Raw genomic sequence first — 20,106 nt, 5'->3', positions numbered from 1 at the left:
AGTATGGCCAGGATGATGGTATCCTGAACAATAATCGGAAGTGGCTGGAACCATGGTGTTCTGTCTCATGCTGAAGACAACAGTTGTGTCATTTTCCAGCTTTTTGACTCTTTCTCAGCAAATTGGTATTCTCCAACGGTTTTCTATTCCAGCGCCGACTCGGCTTTACCCAGTTTTAGTTGGAAGGCCTGACGGCAGCTCAGCCATGGCCCTGGAGTAATGCCAGCTCCTCTTAGCATGTCTTGGAATTGTGTGTGAACACCAAGAGAAACACATGTTCTTGTACAGCTCCCAGAAGCAAGACTCGCCAGCAAAGCTTAATCATAAATCACAAAAATAGAGCTGCATAAGACCTCAGGATGTCATTTAGTTTATCACTTTGCCCAAGGAAGAATCAACTGTATCTACCTCATTCAAAACAAATGGTGGTACAACCTGTTGGGAAACACTTCCAGTGCTGGTTTCAAGCATACAGCCTGCCTTCCTACGTTCCAGAAAGTTTCTTTGAAATTTCTCACCATTGCGAATACAGATTGAAACACAGTGATTATTGCAGTATGGTGAACCAAGCGTCAATGAGCTGCTGGATCTTTAAGCATTTTCCTTAAAACACGTTTTCTGTAAAGGCAGACAAACGTGCAGTCAGGCCTATGAGATGAAAATGGCAATTTTATTGTTAAACTTTATGTTGTAGAATGATCAAAATCAGCGGTTTTAATGGAAGCTGAACGGGATGTTGAAAACTCTTTTGAACCCTGGCTATTCTGAAGCTCCTATCTCACCCACTTCCTTCTCCTCTTTAGAAACCTAACTGCTCTGTTGCAATCATGTAGAAAAACTTCCCATGGGAAAGTAACCAGTCTTTGCTAGAGTAATGGAAAGTGAAGGGTTTTTTCTGTCCATTTGCCCAAGATGTTACCGCCCTTTTAACACTCAATAAGTAAAAAATTTTCCCCAAAGCGTTTAAAAAAATTGGAAACAAAGTTGACCTGTGGTGTCAAATATTAATTAAACGGAACAGTCTCCTGCTTCTTCCTGGAAAAAGGCTCTTGCTGTACTGAAACGTACCTCTTGCTGCAGATCTTGTTTTGCTAGTGAGGTAGAGTTGTTGCATAAGTAAGTTGTCGCCCAAAGGGTGAGATGCTGCCTAACAGAACAGTACCTGCTTTCTTGAAACAGCTTTTCAACACACTCTCTCTGTGTGACTGTATATGTGATATGGCTCAGCTCATTATCGTTAACCAATGATAATAAATAAAGAGAATAAAAGTTAGTGTGCTTAAGACAAACGTGTTCTAATTTAAATTTATTTATACACAATCTGTGCTTCCAGCAACAATTTCAGATTTTTTTTGGCGGATGGTTGGGGGCCAGTCATTGGATTCAGAATCCAAAACCGTTATCTTGCCAGGTCATTTTCTTGTTCATTAAAAGGTAAGAAAGGTAAGAATTTAGCTAAATCTCCTTTCCTTCATTTTTTCCTCATGATCTTCTCTTATTTTTCCTTTTCTCATAAATACCTGGACTACTTTTAGCAAATAAATATTTTCAAAGACAACTATATCCATTTCATTTGCATTCCAGTTATAAGAAAAATAGCTTTCCTTCCTCTCATATTTCCACTTAATTTCTCTTTTTAAAAATAATTTTTTCTCCCTTTGTGTCTTTCTTCCTGGAAATTTTATTGCAAATCAATACTTGAAATCTCCCAAAGAACGTAACATTCCAAATAAGAAAAAAGAAGAACTTGTTATGCTAAATGTCTTCCAAAGAGATTTCTTTTTACGGGAATATAAACACAGAATGTTACAACTCAGATCCTTCTATGCCTCTGAGCCTGTCATTATTTATAAAATAATTACCTATGCCATGGCTATACACTCCTGATTTCATTTGCAATCATAAGCACTTCAAGTACTGGAGGTACCAGCCGTGCTTAAACTATGAGCTTTTTGAGAAAAGTGCAGTTTTATTTGGTCTGTGATTGTACAATGCCTACCACAGCCTGATCTGGATCTGTTGCTTAGACTCAAAAGGCAATATACCAATACACATAGCAAATTACAATGAGAAAACCGCTCAGTTCACTTGAGACTGAAAACTCTCACCCTATTCTGCACCAGCATCTGAGCAGTTAGCATCACGCTCATGGAGACAGAGGGAATCCTTAGCCTAGCAGCTTCCCCACACGTTTGGAGCTCGGCAAATGATGAATTAATAAGCGTGGTTTGTCTTTTCTTTCCAGGAAGGATTGTCTTGCAGCAAGGCACCACAGAGGGCCTTGGGAGATGTTGGTTCAGTTTCTGATGTGCTCTACAGATTTCTTGCGAAGCTTGAGAGAAATCATTCACTCTGCCTTTGTCTCGGCACTAAACTTCTAAAAAGCAGATTTCGGTGTTTTCTTCTTCTGCTCTGATCTTTTCTAAGCACTCGTAGTATGAGTGATTCTAAATGGGGAGATTAGCTTTCTTTGCCCAGAGTCTAACCCAATGGGAGTCCAGTATCAGTGGGGATGTTAGGCTGTACCGCAGTAGAAATTATGGAAACATTAGTGATTATTCATCAGTCATTCAGTTACGTAATTCAAAGTTAGATACACACTCAGTGCTTTACAAATAGATGAAAGTGAGCCATATTTCTAACCAAAGAATGATCTTAGAAAATTATGACATACAGCGTCTAGAGTGGAGTGACTCAGGCTCATATACTTCACTAATTATTTATTTACCAAAAATGCATTTGTTCAACAGTCACAATTCTTCACTGATTTGACTGATAGTTCAAAAATGGAAAAAATATTAGAAATATAAATATGCTGCAATTCATTGTTTTCAAACAAGAATTTTCAGGTTTTGCCTTCAAAATTATCTTAAAGTTGCCAACATTTAATTTTTTAAAAGGATTAAAGAATGAAAGATAACACTTCTGTTCTGGTCAGCCAAAATATTTAGTAATTCCAAATTATTTTTTTTATAATCTGTGTTATTGAAGAAAAAAAAATGTTGCGTTTAGCCCAGTAAAAATGTAAGGTAGCAGGCACTCCGCTGGTCTGGCTTACAACAGGCAATTAGCAGTGAAGCCGGCATATGTCATTGGTTGGACTATCTAGCTGACTGGATGTTCTTGGATTTTTTATAAGCCAAACTGTTAAGAAACTGCCTCTGCAGATTTCCAGAGCTTTATTGCCATGAATATAAGAGCAAATGTCACGAACAGAGTCAACTTTCTTAAATAAACAGTGTCTCAAAATCTATAAGGAGCTGCGCTCTTGTCCACATTTACAGTTCAAAGGGTCTTTTCCAACATTTTTTAATATCAAGGATAAACTGGATTCTCATTTAATATAGTGTTATGTTCCTTATAAAGGACAACACGGTAATAACATGATATTGCAGTTTATATTCATACTCATGTATTATTTAGTATTTCTCTTTCTGAGTCACTAATTATTTGACAGTGCCTACGTGTATCAAGTAATACTGCCATTCAATCAGAATCAAAAGGCTCAGTTCACTTTGGCCAAGTAACAAGCTCCTTCTATTGCCAAACATAGCCCCATACATTTTAATGGGTTGCCATTGATCGCAAGGGCAGAAGACGTTACTGAATGCTAGTCAGCAGAAATTACAGAAATGTTATGTAGGAGAAGACAGCACAGCTAGAGAGACAATTCTCCCGGTACATCTTTTTGGTGTCTTATTTCCTGGGCAAGCACAAAGGCCTCGTTGTCTGTGTCTTAAAGTAATCTCCTCTGTGCTCTGACAATGATACACCAGTATAAATCATCCAGTTTCTGCCAGAGCCTGAGCTACTGTGCACATACATCTTACATAAATGAAAGTGAATGAAGTCAATCATATTATTTTGTCTCTCTAAGTGAAAGGTAAGTTCAACTAATTCAGATTGAAGCATCACCAGCCCAGCCTAACTTCTTTCTTCTCTCTAACCAGCCTTACATGGAAGAATGAAAATGGAAAGTTATTTTAAATACTGCATGCTCACCTTGGTCTCAACAAAACCCACATCTCTCTTCTTTTTTCATTTACTGCCACTGAGGTTTATGTTTGCCTGCCAATTCACAGATCATTTGTTCTTCAGACTGTAGTAAGCTGACATTTTGGAAAAGCAATTTTTTTCTTATGAAGGAAGGAGTTGGACACCTTAGCAGCTTTTTGTCATAGATAGTCAAGGTGACTACAAACTTGAATTTATTATGGAGAACGTGTATATTCCAACACCAGCCATGACGGTTTCTTGAATTCGTATCCCAGTTTTCATTGTGATGCCAATTTAAACTGCCGCAGGAACAAAAAGAATGAGATCAGCAACTAGATTTGCCTGTAGCTGAAGTACATGGTGTAAGCTCCTCCTAGAGATAAACCACCAGGCTCACTAAACTATGAGTATGACTTATCAAAAATAATGATTTTATGTCATAGGAACCTGTAGGTCTCCCTGCTGATTCTACGTTAGTAATTGTATCTTTCCAAACCTAAATAGTATTTCAATTGATGCTGCTCTGAAACAGCTTTATATATGTATCTACTATAACAAGGAAAGAAATTAAACTTAAAAATACATTTCTTAATAAACGAGAGAAGCTTCCTTCTGCCTGGTATTGTTGAAAATGTAGCCAGGAGACTTATCATGAAGGGAAAATAAGGACATCGTTTAGGGAAGACAGAGAGGGGGAAAATGCCATTAATGAGACAATATAATACTCAAAATTAAAACTCAAAATTAAAACAGCTATCATCATTTAGCCTGCAAATAACACTGAAAATACTGATTTCAGTTTATGAATGCAGTAAGACAGTAGGGGAGTGGGGCATCCTTCTGCTAAAATAAGAGTTGTCAGGAAATTGAAGGCATTGGGAATTTTGTTTGGCTTCAGGAACCATGCGCTGTCGTGCTATATTCCTTAAACGTGGCCAGCGTTAATTACCGATGTGGTATGTGCTGCATGCATTGACTTTGTTGACAGTAGCATATTCTGTTGACTTGAATCTCTAGTTCTTCTTTTGCGCATCGCTGTGAAAAATTTCAAAGAACATTTAACATAATTTACTATTTAGTTTTCTGCTGTTTTCCACTGTGGTACAATGCTATTTAACATATAGGGCAGCCTAACATGCAATGTGAAACGTTGTGCACTTTGAAAGCCAGTACACGTGAGCCGAGTTAACAGAAATATTGTTGTAGAACGTAAGCCTGGTGCTCATCCTCTCCGTAGCAAGCGGGGGATAGCTGTGAACAGGTGGAAACCCCCTTTCCATCACTGCAAATCACCCATGCAAAGCATTGGTGACCTGATATCTTAGGACCAGCATTTCTTATCTTCCTCCATTTCAGCTGAGGCCAATGAGAAAAACTGGAGCCTAGAATTTCTGAAAATCAGGCTCTTCAAGCCCTATATCCTGCACCTGTTAAACCAGCATTGTCATGGATTTCGGTGGAAGGAGCACAGTCTTTCAAATTTGAAATTATTTCAAGGCACTGGCTGAGAGAAATGGATCTATGCTGTGCTATATCACTTGGACACATGGATCTAGGCACATAAAGACCAAAAATCTGGATTCTTGACCTCTTCCCTCTTAAGTGATTGTTAACAGCTCGTCAAGCATAAAGTACCTGAATCGACAACATCCTACCAACTTGCTTAAGGAAGAAAAAAGCTGGAACCTCTTTGCTTGTCAGAGGAGGATAGGGAAAATATAGAGATGGAGAGAAATCAAGGGGTCTTCTTCTAATCTTATTTCTGTTGCTGAATGTCATGAGTAACTTTGCTGAAACCAGAGACAAACCGATAGTAACAGAGGGTGAAGGAAGGTCACAGAGCAGAGAAGGCTAGCCTAGCTAGTTTGGGATCTTTGCACACCCTCAGTTTAATGGTATACTTCTGTATGAAATTGGCCTGTGACTTACATGGCTTCAGATGGTTTCACTGCCCGGTCATGTCACAGGCGATGCCACCATAATTGCCAACCTTACGAAAGTAAGAAAGGTCCTGAGTTTATGCCAGCTTTATGCATCTACAAGTGACTTCTGTGAGCGATGAGCCAGACCCTATGGACAGGCACAAATCACTAGTCTACTGCTGTATTACCTTAACAACTGTTCCTGCTATGAAAGTCTAATAGGCATATACAGGCTTCCAAAAGAAATAATGTCTACTGAGCAGCAAATATAAGTTGTTTTGAAATGCTTGTCATAAAGCTGAGCAGAAAGCTAAAACTGTTAGGTCTTATTTCAGTAACACAGTGTTTCATTATGATCAGGGGACCCTTTCGGTGTTTTTTTCTGCATGGGCACAGCCACATAGAATTCTGCAACTTCAGCTCAAGGGAGTGAAAATCCACTGTGTCCTCTGTTCCTTTTCAGAAAAGGTTAACAGTGTCCCCACTAATGGGAAAATGCTTCACATTCGGCCTGGAAAAAGCTTAGGAGAAGTGTTTGTCCCATGGGGGACTTACACATTTTGCCTTTGTCAATGGCCTGTGTGAGTTTGTTCTCCTGCATGTTAGGGAGGTGGCTTTTTAAATTCCTCTTATGCTGTTTCCATGAGCAGCTAGCATACTGGAGAAAATATATTGCATTCTGGGGCTCAGGGATTTGGATGGCACTATCATGGTGTTTGTAGACATGTGTTGACATGTTATATATTTTTCGTTCAGACACTCTTTCTTGTGCCTTTTGGAGTATAACGGATCACAGCAAGCACGCTACTCATTTTGAGTTAGGTAAGCTGGGAGAGGGGGAAGCAGCTGGAAAAAATAGAGGAGAGGATGCAATTTCATTATAGGATCTTCTTGAATTCATTTAATCATTTAAATTGCATGGGTGTCAGACAAGGTGGTAGTGAGTGTCTAGTCAAGGAGAGCTTTCTCTGCGCAGTGAAGCTGTCGCACAGTACTCAGATGTTTCTTTCAAAAACTGTGATTGAACAGTTTTCTGAGAAGGCACATTAAAGATACTGCTCCTCCCTTCTTCCTCACTTAGAGACAGAGAACTAGTTAAAAGCCACTTGCTAGAAGACAGACAGAATAAACCCTCGTAGTAACTGAAAACATTAGGAAGATATAGATGCACATATACATGCTATTCCAGAGGAAGTCACTATCTTTAATAAATATTTCTTTACAGGATTTGCAATTCAAATGTTATATTGGTGTGTGAGTGGTAGAGAGAGACCTAAAATGAAAATGACTGGAAAGTAACTATTTTTATTGCAAACCGAAAGAAATGTACAAGGTAATCAAACAGCATACTCAATGAAAAGCAAATTAGATTTCTGAAACTCTTCCTGTTTTTAGTGACTCCCATGTGGCATTTGCAACACAAGCAAGGAAACTTGTTTATTTTATAAATAGCAGGCCAAATCCTTACATCTTCCCCATTGCCCTCATGCCACTCTAACACCATAGGTGATGATAAGTTGATTTAATAGCTGCTTTCTCAGCCAGCCTGCAAAGGAATAGCATCTCCCTTCAGCTGCATCCAGTGTAGAGGGTGAGCTAGAGAAAGGAGGAGGTTTGGTCACGGACAGAATATAATTTACTGGTTTGAGCTGGGCAAGGGGCAAAATCAGGCCCGGCCAGCTGCCTGTGAAAGACCATCATCTCTGGGCTGCTCTGAAATGTCAAGGGAGAGCTGAAATATGGCGTAGACAAAGAGAAGAGATCGAGTCCAACTGGCATGTTAAGACATAATTCTTTTCCTTTACAAAATATAAGATACTCTCACATTTTAATCATAATACCTGATTAGATGTGAGATAGGTTAGAAATATTGCCAGAAAGCAGGACTTTATATCTCAGTAGTGATATATATGCAAATTGATCAGCCCAGACAGATAGCCTGGGAGCCACTTTAACTAATGGCTAGCATTTTTCACTATTTCTTCAGCATTTCTGTTTTCTAAGTATTTTTGAGTTTGTAACATCAAGGAACTCGGCAGTGACTCATGTAATCTGAGTTCCCCCCCTGCCTCTCCCATCATTTCCCTGGGTGATCCTGAACAAGTTACTTCATTAATTTTAATTGGATGCTGTCACGAGAAAAGGCTTGTAGGGCTGGACGGCAAGTCTGCAGTCATTCAATCCTTGTTCAGGCAAATTGCTAGAAATTGTAGTGGGAATTTTCTGTGTCAAGACTGCAAGATTTGCCGCAACTGCATGTGCTTAAAAGGCTGCAATAGTTGGATATTGCTTCTGGTCACATGAAGGTTTATTAGAATCTGCTATTAATACTTATCTTCATGTTTGCCACTTGAACAAATTCAAAGAGGCCCTTTCTCAGTCTTTACTGGCTGATTCCAATCACAGCGGGCATTGTCAAGCGCGTCTGTATTTCTGTTAGCGGCTCTGCCCGGTGCATTCAAACTCTGGGCAAGTCTTGGCAATGAAGGAAAAAAGCACAAAATAATGTATAATTTTTCTCCTACCATTGTGCAGCAAAAATGAACGAGTAGATACAGTTTCCCAGAAAATCCTATGTTCTTGTTCCCATCTCTAACTGTGCTGTGAACAGCCCAAGAGAAGGCAGCCAGGCTGGCTTCAATTGCAGGAGAAATCCAGCCAAACGCGATTCTTCAGCAGAGGAGACCAGAGACAGTTTAAATAATTCTTAGAGGATTCTTAAGTATATCGCAAATAAATGGAATGTGGAAATACTAGATTAGAATGTGCGTGTTCCTGATTTACATAGCTTTGTAGAGCAAATATTGCTATTATAATTAAAGCAGTGACAGCTACTGATTAAACAATATCCTTTTAAATACATACAGGAGTACTATAAAAATATAAGAAGCATCAGAAAAACTTATTGGAACTGTGTACAATAAAGACAAAAATTAAAACAAATATTATTATTATGTTCCATCTGGATTTTCTGCAGTTCCTCTCACATTCATTTCTGGTCTTCAGGAGGCTGGGACAAGCTCTTGACATGTTGGAGGGAGGAGGTGGATGTATTTTTGAACATCTACCTTCGAAACTGAGAAATAGCTCTGAAAATATTTGTAACTTCTTTTTATTCACTCATTTGTATGTTTTTCTTTGCACATGTTTTTGCCTCAAAAGAATGTCCAGAATTCCAATGGGCAAGACCAGTCATGCTGGTAGCATTCCCCGGATGCCTTGAAAGGGCTTTAGTATGAGAGTCGACACAACAGGGTTCAGAAACCCTGATGTGTAAATGCCACCATGCATTTGGGTAATAAGCAACCATGGTCACTGTCACCATGGCTGGCGTTAGAGACCTCCAGCCCTCTAATTCTGCACACACTTTATACTGGAGCCCTTAGATCCTGATAGCGAACTGGTTTCTGTTTCGTCCCTTACAGTTCCTCGTGTGTGCTTTGTTGAGTTGCTTCCCTTCCTCCTCCTTTGATTCTCCCTGTATTTGTACATTTCTTCCCTTTTCTTCTGCAACCCCTTCTTCCCCGCTTTTCTTTGGACACTCTGAAACACCTTATCTTTCCAACGTCTGCTCTCCACTAACCCCAAAGTAACCCCCAAACTGACATTTCTCTCTTTCCCTGAGGCTCTCCCCTACCACATACTGCCCCGAAGTCCAGCTTGCTCTCCCTGTTTTTGCACAGTGAGCAACTCAGCACAATGGGCATTCCTTGGTGAGTTAGGCAACCTGAGTGTGCCTCAGTACTGACTGATATGCTTTCTGGCAAAATATAGTTTATTCTGTGAGAAGAAAAAAGAAATCCTTTAGCCAAGATAAACTGAAATCTCCCCCAAAAGCAGCACCCAAAACAGTCATCTATTTTTATGAAAATTATGGAAATACGAGCTTAATATTACGACATCAAATGGCTAGTAATTACTACTCACAGGCACTGATATTGTTTAATGTATTTCATCCTGGAAAAAAACTCCATCAGTCATTGCTCTCAGAACACCAGAGATAAGCAGCCATCATTTAGCAGGGACAGCAAAACCGCAACACCTTACTAGGTTTGTGTTGAACAGAAAAGGACCTTCGTTTTAGAAGTCTCATTTCTAATCCCTTCCTGTAGGAAGACACACAGAGCAGTATTTATCTAGCTTAGACAGAAGTGGACGAGTTTCAGCCTATGCTTCCAGAAAGAGCAGGAATTTCTAATGTACTTGGGTCACCTCTACTTGTTTTCTCCCTGGGTTTGGCTACAGGGATATGTGGAGTCTTAATGTGGATGTGCCACTCCCCCAAAAAAGTTTTTTTTCCCCTCAAAATAAACAGTGGCGCCAGAATGCATGGTTAAGGGACTGAAATACAAAGTAACCTATTTCTGCTTCTTTCACTAACAAAAAGGTGTCTGGCATAAATAAGCAAGAAGGGAAGGAGCAGCACAAAGCAAGCAAATTTGTATTGAAGTTGTACTTCAAAGTGAAGATAACATTTTCTAATACATCTGTGACCCAGATCCTCAAGGATATGTAGCTGGTTTACTCTGATGCTTAACTAATTTGAAGGATATGGGCACAAAGGATTCAGAAGGACACCAAATAACTGTCCTCCAAACTGCCTGTGGTTGGTGTGTCCATTTTTGCAAAGGTTTGCAAAGGAGGAAATACTGAAGAGAGTATAATACAGTGCATAGCAGAGAAATTAACGTGCTGTATGAGCTCAGGGGAATTTCTAGAAAATACCCAGACCCTGGGGAAAGCACTGGTGCAGTTTGGTACACTCTTCACATATTTCTAGGAATGGTTGCAGTTAAGTTAAGTACAGGAGGGGAGGATAAAGCCCTGCAGCGAGGGAGAAGCATGCCATCGCAGGGAAAGTGACCATCCCAGTTTCCGTTTCAGGCAGGAGAAGAATTTTGCAAGGGAGTTAAAATTTTCCTTTTCCAGTCCTTCAGTAAGAAATCCTAAACAAGAGGATGGAATACTGTTCTGGATGTAATCACTTATTCATAGACAGGGTATTTTGATTATGAGCCATGCCCATTAGTAGTAAAGGCATATTAATTGTATGGAAATCCTACCCCAAGGATGGCAATCTAAAACCGGTGAACATAGAATATCATGCAAGAGAAACCTATTTACGTGATGGTTTTATAGTTTATTTTCTCTGTGTGTCTGCTCTGCACCAACAGATTCCATGGAGATGGAATATAAAGGAAAACATAAGCAACTCTGCAAACTGTGCTTCAGTCTTTGGGTTCAGCTCACATTAAAAACCCTTTCACCCAGCTTTTGCAGTTCATTACCATACGGTAGAAAAATCCTTTTGCTGGCATGGCTCAATGTTGCACTGCCTGTTTCTCATTCAAATACTTTCTCTTTTTTTTTTTTTTCCTCTGAATACTGACTTCATGGAATATTTCCAGTGAAGTGTTAAGACATAAACGATGTAAATCTTTATTATAGTATAAAGAGTAAGGAGATCCAACATCTTGGCCTCTTCTGTTGAGCAGTATGTTTTGACGCTTTCGATGTTTTAGGTTTCTCTCTGTAATAACAAGGATTAATATGATGGGCCTACAAAGAGATTACGTGAATGAATTACACAAGAGATTAAGGGAAAAATCTCATTTTGTGCACCCATCAAAATAAAACCTTTTCTGACTCACAGAAAAGCAGCCTGCCTTTTCTCCCACATTGGACCACATCCTTAAATGTCCTACAGCTATAAGAGGACTGAAAGAGGCCGGTGAACCCAAAGCTAACCTATATTCCCAGCAAAATTCTAAACAATCTATCCTGCAAAGGTCACCTATGCCAGCTAAGAAATACGAACGTGAGTCAGTCCCACGTGTCTCGTGTGTACCACCCTCCCCACCCCATAAAGTGAGCATGCAGTGAGGGAGTTAGCTGTAGAAGAGCTCCTGCTGGTTTATGGTAAGCAAATTCAACAATACAAATTCCTTCTCATTTGGAGAACCTTAAAATACTTTACAAGCAATATGTCCCACAGCACATCTGGGAGACCAGATATTTTTGTGTTTATGTTATGGATAGCTAAACTAAAACGTGTTCCACTTGTCAAGGGTACCCGCAGGATAAAAGACCTTGAAAAAAAACCTCCTTGATTCCCAAGAATCTTTTGCTGTAACTACAAGAAAACCCACCCTATTTGCTATCCTCCCTGCTTTGGTTTAGTATTTCCCAGTAAAATATAGTCATCTATAGTTATTTCCATGTCAAAGGTCTCAGACTCCTTTAAAAGTTGTGGAAGATGCAATTCAGCAATAACAATCACACCCCTTAAGTGTAGCCATACTTGGAATGAAACGTAGCCACTGTTCAACAATCCTACTCTGTGTAATAATCGCTGACAGAAAGTGAACAGTGACAAAATGAAACTTGTGGAAAAACTATTATCTGATATGCATTGTACAATAATTTAAACCGTAAATGGTGGAGGATATAAAACTTGTCCCAGCATTTGCTCTATTTTCTATCTTCACGCTTCCCATTTGTTTTGCATAACTCTACTTACATTTCAATTGTTCTTCCATCACTTTTTTTTTTTTCTTATTAAGGATTCCACATCCAAGTCCAAATACTGCATCTAGCTGCATGTCTTTTTTCATAACTGGAGGGTTTGGCTGGACACTGTGGCCACAAAGACCTACTTGGATTTTGTGGAGCCAAATCCTCTTTCTTTCTTTCCACTTCCTCTCTCCTCTCCCCATCAACACAAAGTTACACAGTCCCATCCAACTCTGAGTCTTTTGGAGCCGGTACCTTCTCTGCCGTGCGCAGAATAATTCAGAAGGGTGGGCTGACTTTGAAAAAATGGCGCCCTTACAGAAAAGTACAAAGATACCTTTGCTTTTAATGTCAGGCAGGAACGCTGCTTCAGATCTCCACCTCCTGCTTTACGAGTCCGTCGTAACACAATCTAAAAGCACAGATCTCTCAACCTTTTGGGAACAACAGAAATCATACAGTTGCTCCTAGGTAATCAGTAGAAAGTGAAAGAGCAAAAAGTATCTAAAACATAGAAGAGAGAGAAAGGCTGGGGACGGCCTCACTGAGCTATTGAGGGATAATCCACCCGTTGCGTAATATTTCTATGACAAGTGTTAATGGGGTTTAAATGTCAGGTATTGTAGCATAACCCGCCGTCTACACAAAGAAGTAACCGGTATTTTTCATTTGCTCACACAAAAAATAGTTACCCTCCTGTCTTTCCCTTCGGAGCAGCAGCTGGCTGGGGTGCCTGTGAGTGGGAGAGAGGTGCTGCAGTCTGACTCGCTTGGCAATCAAACGGGGGAGACAGCATCCTGAATTCACAGTAGGCTGCTCCGTGGGAGGAGGAGTGAATGTCCTTCCCTCCTTGATAACGGGATTAACGCCAATCCCACACATTTGTGTGTGTTCTGAGGTGGATTTATCGGCACAAGCCCTTACCACGAGCTACCACGGCAGAGGCATCTGCGCTATGTAATGTTGTGAGCCATTCTGCTTCCCTAGATGTGGGCTTGAAAGTGAATATTGTACGTATTTGTGTACGTGTGCCTATGTGTGTGTGTAAATCACACAGATAGATGTCCTTGCGCTACTAGAATTAACTACTGTTTTACCTCTGTTATTTTCTTTTTTTTTTTTCTTTTTGGAAACTCCAGCTGATTAAAACAGTAACAAAATGTTTATGCTGTAGCTAGTCCTTTCCAAAGTCATGGCTCCAGTAACGTCTACAAAAGTATATGCCAGTGTTCTTGGTTTTCATCCACTTTTTAAATATCAGTTTCTTCTTGCAAATGACACATACATATACATATATATATATATCTATACTCACGTACAGCCTGGACAGCAACAGTAAGGCCTGTCCCTGAGTCATTTCCTTGACATTTAGTTCTGAAAACCATCTTTGGCAATCTTTCAGGACCATGTGGTCGTCAGGGCCGTGTCCAAACCACCTGAGTTTGGACTGCCCTGTTTGCAGTCAGCACTTTGATTGTTAATTCACTACAGATGTCAACACTTCTCATCTGGAAGGATCTAATGCCTTGGGTGTACCTTGTTAGCATGCAAGTCCCTCGCAAAAAAAAAAAATAAAAAATTAAAAATCCATGCAATTCCCCTTAGATGATGTTTAAAGATGAGTTATGAAAGATGGCTGAAACGGTACTTGAAACCACTCTCTTTTCCACATACTATGTGGAAGCTGTGCATTTCAGATCATAACAGTCCAGTGAAAACTAGCTAAATACTAAGAAAGTTGAATTAGCCATTTTGAAAATGAACATGTGCTATACTTCTGCACTTATAATGCATTATTAAGATTTCCTGACATGGCCTAGGAAAAAAGCTGTGTGTATGTTAGCAGTTAGACAGAGGGTGAAAGCGCATGGAATTCCAAGGATGGAACAATACAGCCTTGTTGGCTTTGGCAAAGTACAATCCATAGTGATGAAAACCTGAGAAATTTGGGGTCAGTCCCACAAAGGCTTACACATATGCTTATCTTTATGCATAACTCATGCATGCAAATTGTTACAGCATTTGGCCTCTGACACGGCTGCTTCAGCACAGAGTTCTGTACTGCAAAGCCCAGGGTGTGATCTTGTCCTTACTGAAATCAGTGGGACTTTCCGTGCGAGCAGTTATTTATGCGAGCCAGAAGAGCTGGCCCATAAGTGGCTAAAATAGTAAATTAGCTACTCAGATGCTGTGAACTTTAAAATAGTTCTTTCCTCTAACTTCAGAGGGAAATAAGGAATCTTTGAATAGTGGCTCCACGCTATTTTTCATTATTATATGATACTGTGGTATCGTCCCAAGGCCCAAATGAGGTTCCCATTCAAGGCTTCTTTACACCACAATTATGCAGGCAATCACTGCCTGGATTCTAACCATCTTTTGTATTTTTATATAGAACTTCAAAATTAAAACTTTGAAGTAGCATAGGCTTAATCAGGAACACTGCCATACTCAGCAAACTTGGTCCTAATATCAGTTCCAGCACTGGTTTATGCAGGAGTGATAGATAAATCACTTGTCTTCTGTTCAGTGTCACCCTCCATACCAAGATATGTACTTGAAGTTTACACAGTGATAGAAGTCATGACTTTAAACAGCTTTTATTATATGAGGCAGGAGTGCTAGAGCAGGACGACTTGCAGCTATTTAAAAAAAAATAGGGAGAGTCTACCAACTACCCAAAATACAACATTGGTTTTATTTTGTATTTACTGCAAAAGAGCCATACAACATCAAGCAGATGATGATGAGGCTGTTGGGACACAAGCATTTGGTTGCTGCATCTGGCATTAGCATGGGATGGCAGAATCACTGATCAGGATTTAATTTTCATTTCTTGTCCTAATTTGCATTTCCTATTAATGTTTGTTGCATTTCAGCCCTGCGGGTTTGGGATCTGACCAAAAGCCAATTGAAAGCTCAAGCCAGTGAAAGTCCAGCATTTCTTTCTCTCCTCCAAAAAAGGGTCGAACAAAAATAAATGCCCTCCCTCCTGCTCTTTCCTCTCACACATATACCCACTCGAAAATGTCTGCTCCTCAGGGAACAGGCATGAGTTATACGGACTCATTCGTGTCTTATTTAAAGGAGACTCTGGCCATAGCTTTTCCTTTGGTCATTCACAACAATGAAATGGATGAGGGTGAAAGTGTGTCACTCTCAGAACAAGAAGCCCAGAAAAAAAAGGAGTGGCTGAAGCCCGAGTCCCTCACAAGAACGGCTTTGAATCTTTGTGTCCATGTGGGAAGAGCTTCCACGATACCATCTGCTTAAAAAGAAAAAAAAAAAAGGAAAAATAGGGAATAGAACAGCTTATCGCCCTTGTCCTTTCAGGGTTTAGCGAAGTTGAGAAATCAGCAAAACTACAGAATTGTAAGAAGAAAACAAATGGATGAACTAGTGGTCCGCCATTCTGTGCTCTGTAATTTTTTATGAAAAAATAACAGCAGCCCACCTAGTCATAAGGAGTTTTATTTGGTGTCTGTAACAGAATTAGTCCCAATGGGACAGTGTAGCCTAGTTTTACGTGGCTGTGTAACGAGACATCCTACTATGAGAAATTGGCACAAGCTGACAGGGGACCTTGCTTTCTGTTTGAAATCATTCAACTCTACAGTTTTTGAACAACTGGCTAAATTTGCTAATGGGAAGAAAGCCGTGGTTTATATTCTTGCCTGATGTGAGAAGTACATCTGCAATTGCTCCTTTCCATGTGTAACACCTGTGCAGAAAGTGCATTTCACCTGCTTGAATATTCAAAACATGTCGCTTCACACAAGATTATGTATGAAATAAAACATGTCAGGGAGACAGACTAGGTTGAAGAAATGACGCTTTACTTCCTCCAGGTCATAATTATCGGGAAGCAGTTATGTTAACACTATGTTATCAAGCAGCCTAATTTAAACATAGCTACATAGCTCCATCCCCAAGCAGTAAATAACGTACATGTGGTGAGCATGAGTCATCACTCTTGCAAGAGTGTCTGTGGAGCTCCCTGCTTTGCACGATTTACGCATTAAAATGTAAATGGAAAGAAGTTTTTATTATAATCTGAATTCATATGAGAGACATCATTTATAGATGTTGGTTTAAAGCAGTCTCCTTCTCTGAGGTCACGACCACCTGTTGGACTACGGAGCTGCGGCGCAGGAGGAGGGAGGGAGGGAGGGAGGGGAGAGAGAGAAGGGGAAGCTTTGGAAAAGTGAGCCCGTAGATCAGCGTACATCTGCCTCTTCTTCCTCTCCCCGAGTTGCTTCAGGCTTTGCCTCGGAGGGGCAGCTGCTGCCGCCGCCGCAGAACGCCCGCTGGGCGGGCAGACCCTGCCTGTTTTAATTCCCGGAGGGACGCAGGACTCGGAACTCTTACGCCGTTACGATAAGCCGAGGCTGGCTGCGTGCGTCACGCTAACTCCTAGGAGATGCCGTGCCACTGCCCTCCCGCACCCTCCCCCTCCCCGCCTGCCGTGGCGACCACCGGCCCGCCGCCGCTCGCCACCCCCTGAGCGAACAGCACGCGGCCTGCGCCGCCAGCCGCCGGGACGGACGGACGGACGGACGGGGCACGCCCGCCCCGGCCCGGCAACCGTCTTATAACGCGTTTTCCGAAGGGTTCGGGAGCGCACAGACTTTTCGCGGGGGTTCTCCGGGCCCCCGAGCGGGCAAACCGCGCCGGAGGCAGCGCAGGACGCAGAGCCAGGGCTCTGATCCCTCCGATTAAAAACGTCCCCGGAGAGGATTGCTTCTTAACGGGCCGCTGAGTCCTCCCAGAGCAATTTAAAATCGCCGAACCGCTATTTATTAATGTAATGCTCTTAAAACTCAAAGTACGCTTAATCCCCGGCGCACTGGTAACGAGCGGGGGGGAGAAGGGGGGACGGGGGACACACGGACACGAACCGTGGAGGGGGCTCCGGCCATCAGGAAACGGGCAGGGGCCGACGCCTGGCTGCTGCCCTCCCGGGGGCGCCGGCCCGACGGGGAGCCCCGGGCCGGGTAGAGCCCGGTCGCGGGGAAGCCGCCGCGCCGTCGCCTCCTGGCCCCCGGGAGAGGGGACCGAGCCGCCCGCCCGGCCGCTCGCTAGTGACACAGACCCGACTTTGCCGGGGGAAAGCCGCCCCGTGGGCACCGCACACTGCCCGCACCTGACCCGCTAACTCCCCCCCCCTCGTCCCTCCCTCTCTTCCTCCTCCCGCAGGAGGGCGGGGGGCGGCGAGCCGCAGAGGCGGCCCCGGCTCTTCGGCGGGGCAGCCAGTGCCGGCAGCGGCCGTGCGGCTCGCCTCTCCTCAGCGAGCCCCGCAGGAGGAGGAGGAGGAAAGAGGAGGAGGGCACGGGGTCCGCCCCGCGCACCCGCTAGGTTTCACCTCCACCGGTGATGCCGCGGCGGCCGCCGGCGCTGCCTCTCCCCTTCCCCACCCCGGGAGGACGCCGCCGGGCTTTCCTAAGGTGAGTGGCCACCTCCGGGCGGCTCTGCCGAGCCGGGGCAGGGGTCAGTGCGGCCAAGACCCCCCAGCCGAGCACCGGCAGCCCCCGCAGGGAAGGAGCGCCGGGTGCTGCCCGGCCGGGCGGGCGGGCGGGGAAGTTTGCGGGTGGGACAGCGGAGCCGGCAGCCGGCGCAGGGAGAAGCGCGGCGCGACCGCTCCTGCGCTTCATCTGTTGTTAGCGGGGACGTGCGTGGGAGTGGGAAGGCACCTGGAGAGCCGGCCCCAGGTGGAGGGAGAGCAGCTGGTTGGAGCGTAGGCGGGGGGAGGAAAGGGGAAGGTGGAGAGCGGGGAAGCAGGCGGGGACAGGAGCGGGACGGGGGAGCCGCAGAGCGAGGAGATGGGGAAGGAGGTGGCGGTTCCCGAGCACCGGCGCCTCTTCCCCCGGCTCCTGGACTGAAGCACCGCGCTCGGCTCCGGGCCCCGCTGCTACCCCTGGCCCCGCGTCAGTTTTCCTTCGAGAGGTGGGGGCGCTTCGCCGCGCAACTGTTGGGGGAAAAAGCGGCTGTGCCCCGAGAGCGACTTAGCACAAGGTTAGGGCTTGGGGCTTGAGGTTGGGGGGGGGGGGGGGGGTTGGCGGATCGCGGCTTCTCTGTTCGCTCCCGGGCGCTGCCGAGGAGGGAGACCCGCAAGCGCCGTGTCCCGGGTTCCCGGTAGCGCCGCGTCCGTCTCGCCGGCCGGCAGCGGGGCAGCGGCGCTGGCCCGGCCTGGGTAGGGTTGGGTCGGGTCGGGCGGCCGCCGGCTTTGCCCTGCGCGGCACGGCGGCGGCTGGCGTTTGGGAAACTTTGTGAGCGCCTGCCGGTGCGCCCAGGAAGGCAAGGCGGTATGCAAACAGCGCGGCTGGGGGACCCGGCGGAGAGCGTAGGCTGCGGGGTGGCCGTCGTGTGTTTGTCTGCCCGTTATCTCAGCTGCTGGCAGTCGGTTTGTTACGTGTGTGTTTGGGTTTTGAGTCAATATTTATTTACAGGACCCAGGTATTAATCACTCGTGTCTTAGAAAGCTCGTTAGTGGTGACTTGTTTCCATGACAACAGGACCCCTCGGAGTCCTCGGGGTTATCTATTTGCCCGATTTAATTTTTTTCTTTTCATGAAGCGTATTCTTACTAGTATCGTGTTTTGTCACCGGGGAGAAAAACAAGCAAATTAAACCTGCGTGATCCTGTGGTCCCTATTCAGCGTTCCTTTAACGCTCAGTTATTTTTCCAGCCTTAGTTAATTATATATGGATGGGACTAAGCAAGTGTGCGAGTTATACAAGATTTCTTCATACTTGTTTTACTGCCTTATCTCCTTTAGCTATAAAGCTCAGACTAAGATATGGTTTGACTTACTGTGTGTTCAAAGTACTCGTTAGACCTGTTAGTACTGAAAAGTGTGATGCTTGTTATCTTTTTGGTTTTGTATTTAGTAGCACAGAGCCCTTGGAGGGGCACTGTGTTGCGGTCCCTGTAGTTTTACTGCTACGGCAGAGCTAGGAATCAGGAGTGACTTATTGTGTAACTTTGTCACCTTCTTATGGTGTGACCTTGACAGGTCTCTTAACTTCTTTGTATCCCACCGTGTGTCAACAAAAGGAGATGTTGCCCGCTTGTACCTGTGAGGTGCTCTGAGCTAATTGAGCAAAATACTTTTTCTGAGATGCGGTACTGCTAAAACTGAATATATTGTTTTCTGTTATGAGGAGTAAGCATATCTTATATATCCCTTTTCCTTAATGATATAGGTGAAAATCCCCCCTTTTAACTTCAGTCTTTATTTAACATAGTGCAGTCATGTTAGCTCTTCAAATGGTGTGTACTGTTATCATCCAGCTGAAATCAGTGATTCTAATCCCATTTCTGCTAACTGCCAGTCACTGCTTTCCTGGGTTAACTTCATCAGTCAGGTAAAAAGGAGCAGTCTTAAATTTGTAGGAATATCTACTATGACAGAGTATACATCCAGCAAGAAGATTCAATAGTAAAGAAAGGCAAGACTGTAAAATTGAATGACAGTCTTGATCACTTGCCTTAGCATCGCAACCCTAGAGGGACTTAAATGCTTTTTTTTGAGGGTGCAAGTGAGCAAGAATGCACTTTTAACTTAACCGTATGTCAAGTTAAACATCTGAAACCGTTCTACCAATTTTCATCATTTTCTGAGAAACATTTTAATATGTGTTCTGTTGAGAAACATTGGGACTGTGTAAGAAGCCT

The 20,106-nt window shown here is 43.4% G+C and overlaps 1 protein-coding gene across 6 annotated transcripts in view; it reads left to right on the top strand.

Moving 5' to 3' along the window:
• The window catches only part of SHISAL1 (shisa like 1), a 197,925-nt gene that overhangs the window by 93,358 nt on the left and 84,461 nt on the right, over positions 1-20,106 (top strand). For 3 of the 6 annotated variants that reach the window (XM_063354871.1, XM_063354838.1, XM_063354865.1), the window contains exon 1: positions 18,207-18,443. The exons of 2 other annotated variants lie outside the window; for them this stretch is intronic. The gene's annotated coding sequence lies outside the window, so the exon portion shown is untranslated. Of the gene's footprint in view, positions 1-17,641; positions 17,876-18,206; positions 18,444-20,106 lie in introns of those variants that run through there. One more of the 6 variants, XM_063354847.1, reaches the window with a different exon arrangement.

The sequence above is a fragment of the Chroicocephalus ridibundus genome, chromosome 1 (genome assembly GCF_963924245.1).
Source record: "Chroicocephalus ridibundus chromosome 1, bChrRid1.1, whole genome shotgun sequence".
NCBI classification, from domain to species: Eukaryota; Metazoa; Chordata; class Aves; order Charadriiformes; family Laridae; genus Chroicocephalus; species Chroicocephalus ridibundus.
The sequence above is the reverse complement of the archived record's forward strand: the minus strand, read 5'-3'. Positions and strand labels throughout refer to the sequence as shown.